Source organism: Stegostoma tigrinum, chromosome 32, assembly GCF_030684315.1.
Source record: "Stegostoma tigrinum isolate sSteTig4 chromosome 32, sSteTig4.hap1, whole genome shotgun sequence".
Taxonomy (NCBI): Eukaryota; Metazoa; Chordata; class Chondrichthyes; order Orectolobiformes; family Stegostomatidae; genus Stegostoma; species Stegostoma tigrinum.
This window is the reverse complement of record NC_081385.1, coordinates 31,022,679-31,035,308: the sequence shown is the minus strand read 5'-3', so window position 1 is coordinate 31,035,308 and position 12,630 is coordinate 31,022,679. Positions and strand designations below refer to the sequence as shown.

General features: G+C 46.2%; 1 protein-coding gene across 3 annotated transcripts in view; it reads left to right on the top strand.

The window, feature by feature from the left end:
- ccdc15 (coiled-coil domain containing 15) overlaps nucleotides 1–12,630 on the top strand; it is a 38,711-nt gene that overhangs the window by 511 nt on the left and 25,570 nt on the right. The window lies entirely within an intron of this gene.

The following is a 12,630-nucleotide window of genomic DNA, read 5'->3' as shown; positions in this document are numbered from 1 at the left end:
GGGGGGTGTGTGTACAGTGAGGGGGAGAGGGGGGGGTGTGTGTACAGTGAGGGGGAGAGGGGGGGTGTGTGTACAGTGAGGGGGAGAGGGGGGGTGTGTGTACAGTGAGGGGGAGAGGGGGGGGTGTGTGTACAGTGAGGGGGAGAGGGGGGGGGTGTGTGTACAGTGAGGGGGAGAGGGGGGGGGTGTGTGTACAGTGAGGGGGAGAGGGGGGGGTGTGTGTACAGTGAGGGGGAGAGGGGGGGGTGTGTGTACAGTGAGGGGGAGAGGGGGGGGTGTGTGTACAGTGAGGGGGAGGGGGGGGTGTGTGTACAGTGAGGGGGAGGGGGGGGTGTGTGTACAGTGAGGGGGGGGGGTGTGTGTACAGTGAGGGGGAGGGGGGGGTGTGTGTACAGTGAGGGAGAGAGGGAGGGTGTGTGTACAGTGAGGGAGAGAGAGAGGGTGTGTGTACAGTGAGGGGGAGAGGGAGGGTGTGTACAGTGAGGGGGGTGTGCACAGCGAGGGGGAGAGGAGGGGTGTGTACAGGGAGGGGGTTGTGTGTACAGTGAGAGGGAGGGGGTTGTGTGTACAGTGAGGGAGAGAGGGAGGGTGTGTGTACAGTGAGGGAGAGAGGGAGGGTGTGTGTACAGTGAGGGAGAGAGGGAGGGTGTGTGTACAGTGAGGGGGAGAGGGAGGGTGTGTGTACAGTGAGGGGGAGAGGGAGGGTGTGTACAGTGAGGGGGGTGTGCACAGCGAGGGGGAGAGGAGGGGTGTGTACAGGGAGGGGGTTGTGTGTACAGTGAGAGGGAGGGGGTTGTGTGTACAGTGAGGGAGAGAGGGAGGGTGTGTGTACAGTGAGGGAGAGAGGGAGGGTGTGTGTACAGTGAGGGGGAGAGGGAGGGTGTGTGTACAGTGAGGGGGAGAGGGAGGGTGTGTACAGTGAGGGGGGTGTGCACAGCGAGGGGGAGAGGAGGGGTGTGTACAGGGAGGGGGTTGTGTGTACAGTGAGAGGGAGGGGGTTGTGTGTACAGTGAGAGGGAGGGGGTTGTGTGTACAGTGAGAGGGAGGGGGTTGTGTGTACAGTGAGGGGGAGGGGGTTGTGTGTACAGTGAGGGGGAGGGGGTTGTGTGTACAGTGAGAGGGAGGGGGTTGTGTGTACAGTGAGGGGGAGTGGAGTGTGTGTACAGTGAGGGGGAGTGGAGTGTGTGTACAGTGAGGGGGAGAGGGGAGTGTGTGTACAGTGAGGGGGAGAGGGGAGTGTGTGTACAGTGAGGGGGAGAGGGGGGTGTGTACAGTGAGGGGGAGAGGGGGGTGTGTACAGTGAGGGGGAGAGGGGAGTGTGTGTACAGTGAGGGGGAGAGGGGGGTGTGTACAGTGAGGGGGAGGGGGGGGTGTGTACAGTGAGGGGGAGGGGGGGGTGTGTCCAGTGAGGGGGAGAGGGGAGTGTGTGTACAGTGAGGGGGAGAGGGGGGTGTGTCCAGTGAGGGGGGAGTGTACAGTGAGGGGGAGAGGGGGGTGTGTCCAGTGAGGAGGGAGTGTACAGTGAGGAGGAGAGGGGGGTGTGTACAGTGAGGGGGGAGTGTCCAGTGAAGGGGAGGGGGTGTGTGTACAGTGGGGGGGTGTGCACAGTGAGGGGGAGAGGGGGTTATGTACAGTGACGGGGGGGTGTGTACAATGAGGGGGAGTGTACAGTGAGGGAAGGTGTGTGCAGCAAGGGGGAGCAGGGTTGTGTACGGTGAGGGGGACAGGGGGGTGTGTGTACAGTGAGGGGGACAGGGGGGTGTGTGTACAGTGAGGGGGACAGGGGGGTGTGTGTACAGTGAGGTGGACAGGGGGGTGTGTGTACAGTGAGGGGGAGAGGGGTGTGTGTGTACAGTGAGGGGGAGAGGGGGGTGTGTGTACAGTGAGGGGGAGAGGGGGGTGTGTGTACAGTGAGGGGGAGAGGGAGGGTGTGTACAGTGAGGGGGAGAGGGAGGGTGTGTACAGTGAGGGGGAGAGGGAGGGTGTGTACAGCAAGGGGGTTTGCGTATAGGGGTCGTGTATGGCGGGGGGGTGAGATTGCGTACAGTGACGGTGAGAGAGGGGAGAGGAGAGTGTACAGTGAGGCAGGGTGTGCAGTGAGGGGGAGCGGGGTTGTGTATGGTGAGGGGGAAAGGGGGGTGAGTACAGTGAGCGGGAAAAGTGGGTGTGGACGCTGAAGAATGTGCAGTGAGGGGGAAACGGTGATATGTACAGTGAGGGTGAGAGGGGTTGTATGCAGTGAAGGGGGATGTACAGTGATGGGGGTGTGTACAGTGAGGGCGAGGGGGGGGTATGTACAGTGACGGGGGGGTGTGTACAATGAGGGGGAGGGGCCTGTGTATAGTGAGGGGGAGAGGTGGATGACTACGGTGAGGGGGCAGGGGATTGTGCACAGTGAGGGGGAGAGGTGGGTGTGTACGGCGAGCGGGGGGGTTGTGTACGGTGAGGTCTGTACAGTGAGGGCGAAAGTGGGGTGTGTACGGTGAGGGGGAAAGGGGGGTGTGTATGGCGAGGGGTGGGCTGTGTACAGTGACGGGGAATGGGGGGTGTGTACGGCGAAGGGGGCTGTGTACAGTGAGGGGGAGAGGGTGGTGTGTACTGTGAGGGAGGGAAGTGTGTACAGTGAGGGGGAGAGGGGTTGTATGCAGTAAAGGGGGATGTACAGTGATGGGGGTGTGTACAGTGAGGGCGAGAGGGGGTTATGTACAGTGACGGGGGGGTGTGTACAATGAGGGGGAGTGTACAGTGAGGGAAGGTGTGTGCAGCAAGGGGGAGCAGGGTTGTGTACGATGAGGGAGAAAGGGGGTTGAGTACAGTGAGAGGGAAAAGTAGGTGTGGACGGTGAGGTATATACAGTGAGGGGGAAAGGGGGCTATGAACAGTGAGGGTGAGAGGGGTTATGTGCAGTGAGGGTGCATGTACAGTGACGGGGGTGTGTATAGTGAGGGCGAGAGGGGTGTATGTACAGTGATGGGGAGGGGAGGTGTGTTCAGTTAGGATGAGAGGGGTGTCTGTACAGTGTTGGTGAGAGGGGCATGTGTACAGTGAGGGGGAGAGAGTGGCATATATACTGTCAGGAGCAGTGTTTACATTGAGGGTGTTGTGTCCAGTGTGGGATGTGTGTACAGTGAGACGGAGGGTGATGGTGTGTACATTGAGGGGGCGTGGGTGCGGTGTGTACAGTGTGGGGGGCGCAATGTGTTCAGTGAGGGGGGCTGTGTGTACAGTGAGGGGTGTGGACAGTTGGTGGGAGGTGTGTACAGTGAAGGGGAGAGGGGCGGTGTGTTCAGTGAGGGGAAGGGTGGGCAATGTGTACAGTGGGGGGAGTTGTATACAGTGATGCGGTGGGGGGGTGCGGTGTGGACAGTGAGTTGGGGTGTGTACAGTGAGGGGTTGGGGGTGTGTGTACAGTGAAGGTGGTGTGGTGTATACAGTGGCTGTGTTCAATGAGGGTGTTGTATACAGTGAGGGTGTTGGGGGTGTGGCGCGTACAGTGGTGGCTGTGAACAGTGAGGGAGTTGTGTACACTGAGGGGGAGGTGGGGTGGTGTGTACAGTCAGCATGGCAGGGGTGCGATGTGTACAGAGAGGGAGGCATGTGCACAGCGAGGGGTGGTGGGTACAGTGGGGCAGGGTGTACAGAGTGGGGGGTGTGTACAGTGAGGGCGAGGGGGTGCAGTGTGTTCATTGAGTGGGTGTGTGTGTACCGTGAGGGTGAGGAGGGAGTGGGGCGGCGTGTACAGAGGGGGTGAGTGGGAGGTAGTGTATTCGCTGTCGGGATAGTATATATACTGACAGGGAAGGAGCGGTTGGTACATGTACACAGTGGTTAGCACAATATCCTCACAGGTCTTGGTATCTTTGTTTGATTCCATGGTGACTGCCTTTATGGAGTTAGCGACTTCTCCCCGTGATGGCATGGATTTCCAATGGGTGCTCCAGTTTCCTTCCACTGCCCAAAGTTGTGCAGGTTTGGTATGCGAAACAAAATACGCTATAGTGTCCTGGGTGTGCATGTTAGGTGTGTTAGCCATCGTTTTAAAAGAAACCCGTGCCACTTTATGGGATGGAACATGATGTGCAGATGGAAGTGAGTTGTATTCTCTTTGGAGTGTCAGCTGAATTGCCTGTTTCTGCTCTATAGTGATTCTATGATTTTCTGAAAAGATGTGAAATACATATACAGGGGTGTGGTAAATAAATAGAAAGAGTAGGTGGGTGTAGTAAAAATAGAAAGGGAAAGTTTCCGTCAAAACCAATGTTACTACTGAGGGGTTGTCTGCTGTAAAATTTAAATCAATTCTATCACTAATTCTAAACTCTGTTTGGATGATGACCATGGTTCAGTATCAGCTCAAGTTTTGAACTCGAATCTCACTCAGGAGCCCTGAGCCCACAGTCAGTGGCTCGGTAGTTAGCACTGCAGCCTCACAGCTCCAGGGACCCAGGTTCAATTCCAGCCTCGGGCGACTGTCTGTGTGGAGTTTGCATGTTCTCCCTGTGTCTGCGTGGGTTTCCTCTGGGTGCTTCAGTTTCCTCCCACAGTCCAAAGATGCGCAGGGTAGGTGGATCGGCCATGCTAAATTGCCCGTAGTGTTCAGGGGTGAGTGGGTTATAGGGGGATGGGTCTGGGTGGGATTCTTCAAGGGGCGGTGTGGACTTGTTGGGCCGAAGGGCCGGTTTCCACACTGTAGGGAATCTAATCTAATCTAATCTGGTAAACACATTACATTGGAACAGGATTGTGCCATTCACCTTTTCCCATCGTGTGTTGCTTAGACTTGCTCGCTGTACTCCAAGTGGGGTCTAAACCAGGGTTTTGTATAACTTCAGAGAAAAATACCAAGAAACAGATCTTTTGGTCTAACTTGCCAAACTAAAGTAGTCCCATTTGCCTGCATTTGGCCCATATCCCTCTAAACCTTTCCTGTTCAAATTCCTGTCCAAATGTCTTTTAAATGTTGTAACTACCCACATCAGGCACTTCCTCTGACAGGTCAATCCATTAGCCGCCTTGATTTTTTTTTCTGCACCTGTTTATGATATTTTAAAGATCTATGCACCTGAACTCAAAAGTCACTTTGGACATTCAATATATTCAACTTCATGGTATCAAGAAAGTGCCCTGATCTATCATTTTTTAGCACAGTATAAATAACCTTATAAGTAACCTGAGGAAGAGTCACCAGATCCAAAACGTTAACTCTGTTTTTTCCTTCACAGATGCCGCCAGACCTGCTGGGCTTTTCCAGCAGCTTTGTTTTTGTTCCTGGTTTGCAACATCCACAATTCCTTTGTTTTTTTTTATAAATAACTTTACACTTACTTTGAACTCACCTGCCACTAAACTTCACCTGCCACAGTTTTGCCCATTCACCTAATCGATCAACATCCCTTTGTAATGTTGTGCTGTTATCTATTCTGTCTACAGTGCCACCTAACTTTGTGTAGTCAGCAATTTTTGTCCTGTAACTTTCTATGCCATTATCCAAGTTAATAAATAATGTGAATAATTGAAGCCCTAACACACTGGTCACATCCTGCTCACTGAGGCCTCCTCTTCCCTCTCAAAGCAAATTAAAAGCATTAATTTTGAAGAACAGTGTAGTGATTGTAACGAGGTCAGCCACCTGGACCTCATAAATATGTGTTACCTGATTGGGGCTGTTAATCTGGTCCACTCAGGGAGATCTGGCTTGACATGAAAGGGTGAATGTTCGTGATATTGAGATACTGAATGCCTGACACAGTGACAGGCAGTCCTATGTTAAAACGGTAATGGATTTTTTTTTAAACCCCCACTTGTCTTCCAAAATATTTGTTTCTTGGCCAACATTACCTTAAAACTAAATAGATTAGAGTTGGTTGTGGGATCTTGGTATGAGCAAATTGCCAGTATTTGTGTACGTTACAAAGTGACTGCATTTGAAAATTGTTTGTTTCGCTTCAAAGCCCTTTGGCGATGCCCTAATTTTATTGAATGGATATATAAATGACAGTTTATTCTGTTTCTCTTCAATCTTAAATGCTAACTCTCACTATGTCAATAGTGTATCATGGTTTTAAATGGTTCTTTGTAACATTTTCCAATCCAAATTTTTGCAGTTCAATTCAGCATTGGAGTGAAAACATGCAGTCGGTGGTAATGTAGAGAGAGAGAATATCAACTAAACCTCTTAACTTAAACCATTCTGCCTATCCACTGCCTACCTTAACACTCATCTTTGTTATCAGTCCTCTTAATTTCTTTGCCTTGATATCTTTATAAAATCTATCCACTCTCTCAAGTAATTTAGGCCCCCCAATAGTCAGTGGGAAATTGAAAAACAAATTTGTAGTGTGGTTATGGTAAGAAATTTAACTTTCCAAATATAGACTGGGACTGCCATAGTGTTAAAGGCTTGGATGGAGAGGAATTTGTTAAGTCTGTATAAGAAAATTTTCTGATCCAGTATGTGGATTTACAGACTAGAGAAAGTGCAAAACTTGATCTGCTGTTGAGAGATAAGGCAGGACAGGTAACTGAGGTGTCGGAGAGGGGTGGGGCCCATTGAGGCCAGTAACCATAATTCTATTAGTTTTAAAATAGTGATGGAAAAGGGTAGACCGGATCTAAAATTTAAAGTTCTTAAATTGGAGGAAATCCAGTTTTGACAGTATTGGGGAAGAACTTTCAAAAGTTGATAGGGAGTGGATGGTTGCAGGTTACAGGACGGCTGGAAAATGGGAAGCCTTCAAAATGAGGTAATGAGAATCTAGAGGTAGTATGTTCCTGTTAAGGTGAAAGGCAGGGCTGGGTGGTATAGGATGACTACAGAATTTGAGATTTTGGTCAAGAAAAAGAAAGAAGCATATGTCAGGTATAGAAAGCAGAGATCAAGTGAATCCTTATAGGAGTACAAAGATAGGACGAGTACACTTAAGAGGGAAACCAGGAGGGCAAAAAGAGGATGTGAAATAGCTTTGGCAAATAGGGCGAAGGAGAATCCAAAGGGATTCTACAAATACATTAACGACAAAAGGGTAACTAGGGAGAGGGTAGGCCCAAAATCAAAGTTGCTGGAAAAGCTCAGCAGGTCCGGCAGCATCTGTAAAGGAGTAAACAGATTTAACGTTTTGGGTCTGGTGACCCTTCCTCAGAGAGAATAGGCCCCTTAAAGATCATCAAGGCTGCCTATATGTGGAACCACAGGAGATGAGAGAGATCCAAAATGAGTATTTTGCATCAGTGTTTATTGTGGAGAAGAATATGGAAGGTAGAGATGGTGGGGAAATAAGTAGTGACATCTTGAAAAATGTTCATATAATAAAGGTGGTGGTGCTGGACGTCTTAAAATGCACAAAGGTGGTTAAATCCCCAGGATCTGATCAGGTGTACCCTAGAATGCTGTGGGAAGCTAGGGACGTAATTGCTGGACCCCTTGCTGAGATATTTGTATCAATGATAACCATAAGGGAGGTGTCGAAAGAACGAAGGTTCGCTAACATGGCACCAGCATTTAAGAAAGACGGTAAGAATGATAGACTACAGGACAATGACTATAGACTGGTGAGCATGACATCGGTGATGGGCAGGTAGTTGGAGGGAATCCTGAGGGACAGGATTTACATGTATTCGGAAAGGCAAGGACTGAAGAAGGATAGTCAACATTGCGTTGTGTACGGGAAATCATGTCTCACTAACTTGATTGAGTTTTTTGAAGAAGTAATAAAGAGGATTGATGAGTACAGGCTGGTGGTTGTGTTCCCCATGGTTCTTTATGGCAGACTGATTAGAAAGGTTAGAGCACATGGAATGTAGGGAGAACTAACCATTTGGATACATAACTGGCTTGAAGGAAGGAGACAGGGTTGTGGTGGAGGGTTGTTTTTCATATTGGAGGCCTGTGACCATCGGTGTGTCACAAGCATTGGTGCTAGGTCCAATGCTTCTTGATACATAAATAATTTGGATGTGAACATGGGAGGTATGGTTAGTAAGTTTGCAGATGACACCAAAACTGGTGTAGTGGACAGTGAGGAAGGTTACCTCAGAATATAACAGGATCTTGATTAGATGCACCAATAGGCCGAGAAGTGGCACTTGGAGTTTAACTTAGATAAGTTTGAGGTGCTGAATTTGGATAGTCAAATTAGGGCAGGTCATATACACGTAGAACGTTACAGTACAGTACAGGCCCTTCGGCCCTTGATGTTGTGCCGACCTGTCATACCGATCTCAAGCCCATCTAACCTACATTATTCCGTGCACGTCCATATGCTTGTCCACTTAATGGTAAGGTCCCGGGGAATGTAAGTGAACAAAGTGGCTTTGGAGTGCAGGTTCATAATTCCTCAGGAGGTCATATTGTGGTTGTACATGATATTGGTCAGGCTACTTTTGGAATGCTGTGTGCAATTGTAGTTTCCCTGCCATAAGAAGGATATTGTGAAACCTGAAAGGGGTTCAGAATAGATTGACAAGGATGTTGCCAGAGTCGGAGGGCTTGAGCTACAAGGAGAGGCTGAATAGGCTGGAGCTATTTTCCCTGGAGCGTCGGAGGCTGAGGGATGACCTTATAGAAGTTTATAAAATCATGAGGGGCATGGATAGGGTAAATAGACAAGATCTTTTCCCTGGGATGGGGGTGTCCAAAACTAGAGGGCATTGGTTAAAGGTCAGAAGGGACCTAAGGGGCAGCTTTTTCACACAGAGGGTGGAGCATATATGGAATGAGCTACCAGAGGAAACAATGGAGGCTGATATAATTGAAATATTTAAAAGGCATCTATCTAGATGGATGTATGAATAGGGTAAGTTTGGAAGGATTTGGGCCAAATGCTGGCAAATGGACTGGATTTATTTAGGGTATCCGGTTGGCCTGACAAGTTGGACTGAAGCGTCTATTTATGCACTGTACATCTCTATGATTACGCTTCAAAAATGTACACGGTTGAAGCATATCAATATTTTGTTTTCTTGAATGTGAACGTGTGTTGTTTCTAGCAAGTGTAAATGAGCCACATTGAGCTTGATTGATTTTTTAAAATTGAATGCTACTTTATCTATTAACATATGTCACATGGATTGAATCAATTTTGAAAATAGGCAGCTGTGATGCTTGGATCTCTGTTGGGAGGCTTTTAGTGATTAGTTTATTCATACTTCAGATTCCTTTGTTCCTCTACCTCACTTAGATTCATAGTTTCCTAGAAATAATTGACCTCCTTATTTTCTTAGCAAACTTTGTGTCCTCCTGTAATTTGTTGCAGTCATCCTCACTGTTGACTATCTCTCCAGTTTGAAGTTAGAAGTGTATTTTTTTAATCCAAAATTCAAATCATCAATGTCAATTGTGAACAACTGTGGTTCCAAAAGTAATAAATGTGGAACAACACTTCTCACCTTCTTTCACCCTGAATCATGTTTTCTAACTGAAGGCAGAGCAGCATGAACTTTGGACTGGTCATGAATCCAGTGCTACAGTGTTAGTACCAATCTGATCCACACTGGCCACATACAGAGCCAATCAGATCCAGGACTATTTTGAATCTACTAGGTTTATGGAGGTAATACAAATGCCAAAACTTGAATTTCAGATGACTTTTCAATGAATGCTACACATATGCAACACCTTTTCCACAGAAAATGTTTTTTTTGTGCAGTGATCTTAGGGAAATTGTGCCGTTTAAAGCGGTTCTTGAATAAGTTATTCTGTCAGCCAGCTGTGGTAATGCAATTTGTTTTTAGTTTAAGTTGGCCAGTTTTCACTGAACTAATTGTAACCGTAATGTTCTTTTAATCACTATAACATAACTACTCTTATTTGTTTCATTCTACTACAGAATTGGTCTTCCACATTTTTTTGAATGAGAACATTAAGAATAATGAGCTTTAACTGTGCAGGTGATATGCCTTCCACAATTCATTTTTCTTTAATGGTATTGTTACTGCTGCAGACAGCTTCTCTTTACTTTGTTACTTATCATTCTGTCTGGTACCAGAAATCTTCTAAACTGTTGGAGGGACATAGAAAAATACCTAAAATTTATACCTTCCTACCTGTAATGGAGCAGACCAACCCCCCCCCCCCCCCCCCCCCAAATAAACTAAGAAGACAGTCTAGATCCTAACATTTTCTTATTTTAAAGGTGAGTGTAAGGTGCACATTCCTGATGCAATTCAATTGAACAAACTAATCAAATTTAAGCAAAACACACTTTATTTTCACTGTAGTGTAAAAATACAGAGAAATAAAATTAAACTAAAATAATTGGCTTAACTATAATTCTTTACCAATGCTTAACAAATAATATATTAACTACTAATTAACTGTTCCAATAGAATAATATTCTGTAAACACACCCTTGGCAAAGGTAATTTCAGTAAAATAGGTTGTCTCATGCAAGTCTAGCAGCAGGAAGAGAATGCCACCTTTTAGCTGTAATAGAGGGAGGAATAAGACATTCCACATCCAGCTTCAAGATCCCAGCAACTGCGGAAAGCTAGAACTAAATATCCTGGTTTCATGTGAGCTTGGCCCACCCATTCAGGCTGCTTCTATTGTACCAACTTTAATTAAAAAAAACGAAGACCTCTCAAATGGTCTACTTTATTGGATTTGAATAGGCAGCTAGACAACTCTGTCTTAACCTTTCTTCATTTTAAATAAAGGACAATATCCATCTCTTAAAGCTATTGTATCTTCATATACCCAATTATAGAATTGAAATGAACTTGTATGTATGGCTTCAATAAAATGGGATAGAAATATAGCTTTCCTTTAATTTAAAGTTCACCCCCATTGGGTGTAATATTTGTTAGTTGGATTGACTGTGCAGTTCAGAATCCATACTGTGCAAAATTTTAAAGGGCATGATATCCCCTTCTCAGTGTCACATAGGTAAATGAACTGCCTTAAATCTCCACGTTCTCTTTCACACAAATAAGTTATGTGTCTAAGTGAGACTAACTAGCTTAATCATGAGTAATGATGTCATGGATGGAAATACTTTCTGATACAGTGACTGACTGGTATTTTATTTGTGGAAGTTGGTTATCATAGTTGGCTGGTCAGCTGGTTTCCAATGCAGGATGAGACCGACAGTAAGTGTTGCTGGGATCTTGAAGCTGGATGTGGAATGTCTTATTCCTCCCTCTATTACAGCTAAAAGGTGGCATTCTCTTCCTGCTGCTAGACTTGCATGAGACAACCTATTTTACTGAAATTACCTTTGCCAAGGGTGTGTTTACAGAATATTATTCTATTGGAACAGTTAATTAGTAATTAATATATTATTTGTTAAGCATTGGTAAAGAATTACAGTTAAGCCAATTCCTGCACCAGCTGAGGTTACCATGAAGGATTCACCCTCTTGCTGTCCCCTCGCCTGAGTTATGGTGACCATCCCATTAAACCAGCACCAGATGTTGTTCTCTATGTTGACCTTACTATTCATTTTGTAATCTTTTCCTTCTCCAGCCATTCTAATTTCTTCCCCTCTTTCTTGAAAATGCTAGGATGTAGTACAGTTTAGTAAGCTCGTGACCCTCAAAATTACATTTAATTAAAAGCTCTGATTTTTGGGCCGCTAATGGTGCTTAGCACATGTTGCTTATGCTGCTCAGATTACAGTTGGTGAAACTTAAAATTAAATTTCCTGTCAAAGAACGTGCGTCGGCAATTGAATTAATCATTGCAGTCTAGCAAGACACAAAAACAGAAATTGCTGGAGAAACTCAACAAATCCGGCAGCATCTGTGGAGACAAAGCAGAGTTAACGTTTCAGGTCTAGGGACTGTTCTTTGGAACTAGGAAAAAGTAGTTTTTTGTTTGAGATTTTCAGCGTTCACAGTTCTTTATTTTATTTTAGAGAATGCTTTCATATTTACGATGGTTCCTATTTGACCTTGGCTATTGATGAAATCTACCTTCTCTCAGGTGCACATTTACCAAACAGGATTTTGATTTCATTGAAAAACATTCTCAATTTTATGTAGTGCATGCTTTTAACTTTTGCATTAGTCATGTCATGTTCTTGCTCAAGCCAACTTCTTTTAGCATATTCTTCTCCAGTTGGCTATTGTACACTTGTGACTGAAATGATAGAGAGCTGACAAGCTGTTTAACTTAGCTTGCCAAGAGCAAATTGTGTAAAGTCATAATCTGTGAGGTGGCTGCTGGTGGTGTTGTCCTGGAATCCCTTACTAAAGTTTACTTGCAGCAGCTTAACAATGAGTTCTTCTGCTTGAGAGTTTTGGACTGACAGGCGGCATCAGGAAATCCAACAGTTATGGGCCATTGACTTAATTCCACCTTTCGTTAACATGGACTGTGGTGGTCCTTGACAACTTCACGCATTTTCGTCAACAATCATCAACAATCTGACCCTCGCTACCAAGATGAGCATCAGGATTGTCAAGGCGACAGCTGTCATGTCAAAGTTGTGAAGCCAAGCATAAATCAACAGCAACCTAACAAAAAATGTAGTGAGATTATGCTTGTTCTCAGCACCATCCTTAATGTGGTGAAGGATGGGCAGCTTGTGCAAGCTAAGAAAAAGGGCTAAGCAGCTTGCACAGCAGCTTAGACAATTATTAAGTGGGACAAGACAGAATACCTATATATTAACGTGCAGGGACCCCTCTTGA